This window comes from Gekko japonicus, unplaced genomic scaffold, assembly GCF_001447785.1.
Source record: "Gekko japonicus isolate JY-2015 unplaced genomic scaffold, Gekko_japonicus_V1.1 scaffold5106, whole genome shotgun sequence".
NCBI lineage: Eukaryota > Metazoa > Chordata > Lepidosauria > Squamata > Gekkonidae > Gekko > Gekko japonicus.
In genome coordinates, this window is record NW_015176131.1 from 3,193 (window position 1) to 8,117 (window position 4,925).

Sequence of the window (4,925 nt, forward strand, 5' to 3'; positions counted from 1 at the left end):
AGGGGCCAGCCAGTTCCTCTGGAGGGCCAGCAACAGGGCAGAGAGGCCGAGGCCTTCCCCTGAGAAGAACATCAGAAGAGCCCTGCTGGGTCAGACCAGGGAGGGTCCATCCAGTCCAGCCTCCCGTCTCACACAGGGGCCAGCCAGTTCCTCTGGAGGGCCAGCAACAGGGCAGAGAGGCCGAGGCCTTCCCCTGAGAAGGACACCAGAAGAGCCCTGCTGGGCCAGACCAGTGAGGGTCCCTCTAGTCCAGCATCCTGTCTCACACAGGGGCCAACCAGTTCCTCTGGAGGGCCAGCAACAGGGCAGAGAGGCCGAGGCCTTTCCCCGATAAGGACATCAGAAGAACCCAGCTGGATTAGACCAGGGAGGGTCCATCTCGTCCAGGATCCCTCCCCTCCCCATAAGGGCTGATAAGGTTGAAAGTGAAAGTTCTCCGTGGCCTTGCTGAAGAATGGGGTGGTGGTTCTGTCACACCATTTCCCAGAAAGGCCAAGGATTACTTTCGTTTTCAAGACTGGAAGTCATTCAGCCACAAAATAGAATAAATTCTTCCCGCTGATAACGAATGGATGTGGCTGGGTTCCAGACTTTGTGCAGCTGAGTTTTATTTTCCTCTCTCTTATGTAATCAGTTTTTTAAAAAAACTTTTAAAAACTATTCATTGTCCATGAAGTCCAGCATCCTGTCACAATCTATAGACAACCAGTTTCTCTGGAGGGACAACAACAGGGAGTAGAAGCCGAGGCCTTCCCTTACTAAGGACATCAGAAGAGCCCTGCTGGATCAGACTAGTCTAGTGAGGATCCATTTTGTCCACCATCCCATCTCACACAGTGGCCAGCCAGTACCTCTGGAGGGTCAACAACAGGGCAGGGAGGCCCAGGCCTTCCCCTGATAAGAACATAAGAACAGCCCTGCTGGGTCAGACCAGTGAGAGCCAGTTTGGTGTAGTGGTTAAGTGTGCGGACTGTAATCTGGGAGAACCGGGTTTGATTCCCCACTCCTCCACTTGCACCTGCTGATGTGACCTGGGGTCAGTCACAAGCTCTGGCACAGCTGTCCTTGAAAAAGAGCAGTTTGTGTCAGAGTTCTCTCAGGCCCACCCACCTCACAGGGTGTCTGTTGTGGGGAGGGGAAGGGAAAAGAGTTTGTAAGCCGCTCTGAGACTCCAAGTGAAGGGTGGGGTATAAATCCTATCTCTTCTTCTTCTTCTTCTTCTTCTTCTTCTTCTTCTTCTTCTTCTTCTTCTTCTTCTTCTTCTTCTTCTTCTTCTATCTAGTTCAGCCTCCAGTCTCAACATCGTCATCAACCAGTTCCTCTGGAGGGCCAACAACAGTGGAGCCAGGCCGAGGCCGTCCCCTGACAAGAACATCAGAAGAGCCCTGCTGGGTCAGACCAGGGAGGGTCCATCTAGTCCAGCATCCCGTCTCACACAGGGGCCAGCCAGTCCCTCTGGAGGGCCAACAACAGGGCAGAGAGGTCGAGGCCGTCCCCCGATATGAACACCAGAGCCCGGCTGGGTCAGACCAGGGAGGGGCCATCTAGTCCAGCATCCCGTCTCACACAGTGGCCAAGCAGGTCCTCTTGAGGGTCACCAACAGGGCAGAGTGGCCGAGGCTGAGGCCTTCCCCTGAGAAGAACATCAGACTCTTATGTAATCAGTTTTTTAAAAAAACTTTTAAAAACTATTCATTGTCCATGAAGTCCAGCATCCTGTCACACGCTATAGACAACCAGTTTCTCTGGAGGGACAACAACAGGAAGTAGAAGCCGAGGCCTTCCCTGACTAGGGTCCCTCTAGTCCAGCATCCCGTCTCACACAGTGGCCAGCCAGTTCCTTCGGGATGCTGGATGGCCTTTCCCTGATGTTGCCTCCTGCCTCTGGGATTCAGAGAATTAGTGCCTCTGAATGTGGATGTTCCCCTCAGCCATCATGTCTACTGGCCACTAATAGACTTATCCATCGGGAGTTTCTCTAGTCTTCTCTTCAAGCTGTGTATTCCTGTGGCCATCACAACATCCTCTGGCAGGGAATTCCACAATTGAATCACTTTCTGCGTAAAGTAGTATTTCCTTTTGTCGGTCCTGAACCTCCTGCCCACCAGCTTCCTCGGATGGCCCGCTTCCCCCCACCCCAGGCAGCCATGCTGAAGTCATAATTGTAATTCCAGGAGACCCCCAAGCCCCCTCCTGGATGTTAGCAGCCCTATGCTCCTGTGTTCTTTTGCATCTGGTTATCGGTTACCTGCAGGGCTATTTTTGGGCAGGAACGCACAGGAACGGAGTTCCGGCTGGCTCCCGAGTTGGCCACGCCCAGCAGGGACTCATTAGCATAATAGGCCACACCCAACAGCAGAGACTCATTAGGATTGGCTACATTAGGGGTGTGTGGCCTAACGTGCTACAAAAAAAGGCCCTGGGTTTTGACAACAAACAAGGTAAACAGAATAAGAAGCGAAAAGTGGGTGTGGCTGGATGACCACACTTCTGGTAACATGGACGGTGTGGTCTAATGTGCTAATGAGCTGTGCTGTCAGGGGTGTGGCCTAATATGCTAATGTGTTCACGCTGTTGGGTGTGGCCTATTATGCTAATGAGTTCCTGCTGGGCTTTTTCTACAAAAAAGCCCTGGAACTAGCAAAGAAGAGCTTTATTGGGCCTGGTATCGATGTGCCCGCCCCTGACATGAGCACGCGAGAGGGAGATGTCCTGGATCACTGACACCTATGCCAACACCATCGGCCACTATGATATCAATGCCCATGCCTGTGATACTGGAAAGCCAATCAGCCAAGGTGGCATCCACGGACGTATATCTGCCACAGGCCGTGGTGTCTTCCATGGAATTGAGAACTTCATTAATGAAGCATCCTATATGATTTTTGGGGTGGAGCCTGAGTGGTGGGTGTTGCCTTCTGACACACTTCCAGTGATGTCAGGGGGTGTGGCCTTATGACACACTTCCGGTGATGCCAGGGGCGTGGCCTTATGACACACCTCCGGTGATGTCAGGGGGTGTGGCATATGCTAATGAGTTATGCTAATGAGCTCCGGCAGCTCTTTTTCTACAAAAAAGACCCCTGACTATATGTATTTTATTGTTTTTATTATTATTGTATGTATTTATTTGAATGGCAAGAAGATTGTATGTATTTATTTGGATGGCAAGAAGATCAAATCAGTCAATCCTAAAGGAAATCAACCCTGACTGTTCCCTGGAAGGCCAGATAATGAAACTGAAGCTCAAATACGTTGGCCACCCAATGAGAAGGGAGCACTCACTGGAGAAGAAGACCCTGATGCTGGGAAAGACTGAAGGTAAAAGAAGACGGGGACGGCAAAGGATGAGATGTTTAGACAGTGTCATCGATGCAACAAAAATGAAATTGAGCAAACTTCAGAGGACGGTGGAAGACAGGAGGGCCTGGCGGGAGCTGATCCATGGGGTCGCGAAGAGTCGGACTCGACTGTGTGACTGAACAACAAATGTATTTATTATGTATTGCTATATGTTGTATGCTGCCCTGAGTCCTGCTTGCGGGAAATGACCAGGATAGAAATCATCACCCAGCTGAGCTCTGAGCAGGATCAGGAGACAGAGGGGTGAGTGGTTTTTTACTTGCTTTCAGCTGGGAGGATTGAAGCCTTTTGAAAATCTAGGTATGTGACATCTACCGGGTCACAGTTGTCTACCTGCTTGTTCACTTTCTCAAAGAACTCCAAAAGTACTGGTGAGGCAGGACTTCCCTTTGCAGAAGCCATGCTGGTTTCCCCTCAGCGGGCCTTGTCCCTCTCTGTGCCTAACAATTCTGTCTTTGATTACAGTCTCTACTAATTTGTAGGGTTGCCAGACTCCAGGTGGCACCTGGAGATCTCCCACTATTACAATGTATCTCCAGATGACCAACATCAGTTCCTCCGGAGAAAATGGCTGCTTGGAGAAAATGGAGGGTGAAACTCAATGTCCTTCTACCCTGCTGAGGTCCCGCCCCTAGCCAATGCCCCCTCTCCAGGCTCCACCCCCAAAATCTCCAGGTATTTCCCAACCCAGGCTACAGGAGATCAGCTGCAATTCCAGGAAATCTCCAGCCACAACCTGGAGCCTGGCAACCCTATCTCATGCTCCTGAGTGCTTTTTGCCCCTGGTCCCTGCCAGTGTTCCCTCTAAGCTGAGTCAGTGTGAGCTAGCTCACAGTTTTTAGCCTCCGGCTCACACATTTTTGCCTTCGCTCAGGAAGGATGGCTCCAGGGCACACTAATTTATGCAGCAGCCAAATCACTCGCTCACAACTTTGATGCCAGCAGCTCACAAAGCAGAATGTTTGCTCACAGGACTCCACAGCTTAGAGGGAGCAGTGGTCCCTGCCAGGGTACCTTTAGAGTGCCAGGTGGCACTTTGCAGCCAGTTTTAGGTAGACCCAAGTGACTTTCTCCCAGGTTGGTTTCCTGAAGAGAGCTGGGGCCTGTTGACCTTTCAAGGTGTTCTCCAGAATCGCAAGCATTGTTAGGGTCAGCATCAAGCACTTGCTGCGCACTAATTTTGGCAGCCACAGGGTCAGCAAGCACCATTTCCCATAACGAGTCACACCCTTTCCCATAACAAGGGGCAAATATGTTTCACGTTCAGCTTCCTTCTTTGTCATCACGGGGCAGGGAGGCTTACTCTGCCAACTGTATTTCTGATGTTCCCATGGGCAGAAGTTGGAGAGGCAGTGGAATCATGCTGTTCCTATGCAGCTCCAAAATAAAAAGCGTGGGCGGATGACAATCCCATGAAAGTGTGGGTGGGTGGGTGGGTGGGTGGGAGAATTCAATGTGCGGCAAGTGAGACTGGGAGAAAACAGATTGCCCCAAGAAGCTGTTGCCATGGCTATTTCACCTACAACTGCATCAGCAACAACAGTGTTCCCTCTAAGCTGAGT